Raw genomic sequence first — 2,572 nt, forward strand, 5'->3', positions numbered from 1 at the left:
AGTCATCGCAGAGCAACGTCAGATGAAGTGCTATGCTCAAGAACACAACGCACCACCCGGTCTAGGAATTGAAACCACGATCACTTAATCGTGAGTGCAATACCCCAACCACTAGGCTATGCACCTTAGTAAGTAAGAGGTATATTATAAATCACAATATCAAGTCGGAAGACGATATGTGTGGAAGATTTGGTGAGACCTTGGTCACACACACACACACACACAGACACTCACACACACAAATACCACACACGCACACACACACATCAAGTTAAATGCTCCATATTTGTCATATCAATCTATAGCAAAAGGTACGGCTGGATTAAACAGGCCTCAAAGACCAAAGCAAAAGATGAAAAAAGGGTGCGATTATCTGGTATATACAAGTACATACAGAGATAAGACGAACCGACTCCATAACCCATAACCTTGTAACATTCAAGAGGTCTAGATCTTGTACACGAATTGAAGGGCCTTGCCAAAATGACAATATCATCTCGATAAAGGAGGATGACAAATTCTCAAGATAAAGAATTAACGAATTTTCAGGAAAGCCTTCCATATATGAAGTCCAGAAGACAGCATTCTGCTTGGTACATATATTCCGTGTCAAAATCTATACAGTAAAGAAAAGAAATGCTTATAACCACATCTACTTTAATTTAGAGCTGCGGAAAGGTTCCATCATTGGAGTACCATTGGAGTACTCAATCATTGGAGTACCATAAATAGGATAGTAATAGGAGAACATACAATATTGAAGCCTTTAGTGCATTTTAACATTTGTTTTTGACTTTGCTGTCTTTTTATTATTCCCGCAATGGGAGTATTACTCTAAACAAAGTTGTAACACCTTTAAAAGACAATTTGAAAAATCCGCATTTACGGGAAGTATTTGATTGCTACTCCAGAGAATCAAACAGTAAACTTAGTTTACTTTTCAGCTGCTGGTAGCATCACTTAATTAAAACGTCATATAACTACTTTAACTATTTAAGTCAATCAGTTAAAATTAATGTTTCCTACTGAGAATATAAATAAGAGTTTCCGAATCTGTTGTTTCTCTCTTTCTGTTTGATAGAGACGAATTCACGGCTATTGGCTACCGCTCTGCATTTTAAACAGATTAAAACAATCAAATGTTAAAGTGTTTTCCATAATTACACATCTTAAATTTACTACTCAACCGAATTGTAATTCCCACAGCATAAGAGATTCAACGAAAGATACTTGGTTGAAAACTGGATTCTGATAATTTATGTTTCGTAGTAAAGAAACCAACATCTCTTTCTCAGACATTTCTTCTTTAGGTTTCTCGAACAGTGCGGTGTTCTAGTTCAAATTCACATCTTAAATAAGTGCTAAATATGATAGGATCTGCAAATATCAAGACATGATTGATGTGGCACTTGTCAAAGGATGATACGCGGCCCCATTCCCTATTGAAATTAGTTCTTGCAGCTTCCTAGCAAGATCAATGCACTATTTCCTGAAAAAGATTGGTTTGGAATCTGAACAACTGAAAAAAACCCACCAAGTGGGTAAACATAACAGCTGAAATCTGTTCAAGGTGGTTGTGGTTGATAAGGCATCGCAGATGGAGAACTTTTGTATGCGAAGACTAATTCAGTCCTCGCTGCTGCACTCAGCATGGGTGACCCTGCGATACATGTTGGCGATACAGAAGGGCTTTGAACGTTGCACTAGCTTTAGTCATCACTAGGACAACAGTTTGTAATTAAAGCAGCTCCAGGATGGTGAGTGCTGGCACTCCACGCTGCCTCATTCCTACATATTCTGCTTGGAACAAAGCATCTCTAATGTTTATCTCACCCTCCCACCACCAAAATAAAATAAAATAAAAGAAAAATGGGTTTCCAGAGACTGTTAACAGAAGGAGAAGTAAATGGAAAAAGAGAATGGGGAAAACAAAGGATTACTTAGATGGATAATATCAGAAACTGGAAACGCTTAAAATATACTGAACACCTAAGGGCAACAGCAGAAGGACTGTAATGGCAGATGAAACCAGCACAAGCTAGTTATGGTTGAAGATACACTACAGAGAGAACCTTTCTGGAGGCGAAGGCCAATTCACTCCACGCTGCCCCATTCAGGCGAAACGCTTTTGGCCTTCAGATACCTGCTGACGATACAGAAGGTCTATCAAGGAGGCAATGGATTTAGTTACCATTAGGAGCTGCGTAGGTAAGGTATTTCAGATGTTTATTTTACCCGAACGCAGAGGTTAGTTTTTATACAGCACATTTATCTGTATGCGGTGGTTTAATACCCCTCAGCTTTACGTTCAATATCTTCTTGAGATTGACATTGACTTTTACCCATATAGAGCCAATAAAAATGAATATCAATACATAATGATAACACACGGGTATTATTAGATCAATCAGTTTCACCAGTTTCCGGGATAATAAGGAACTTCTTTCCTAACCCGAACTAAATAATAATGATTGCTTCAAGTCTTACACGCAATTTGCAATTATTTTCCCCCTTCCGGATGCTTTTGCACCGCCGCCGCCGCCGCCACCACCACCACCACCACCACCACCAC

This window comes from Octopus bimaculoides, chromosome 8 (genome assembly GCF_001194135.2).
Source record: "Octopus bimaculoides isolate UCB-OBI-ISO-001 chromosome 8, ASM119413v2, whole genome shotgun sequence".
In the NCBI taxonomy this organism is placed as follows: domain Eukaryota; kingdom Metazoa; phylum Mollusca; class Cephalopoda; order Octopoda; family Octopodidae; genus Octopus; species Octopus bimaculoides.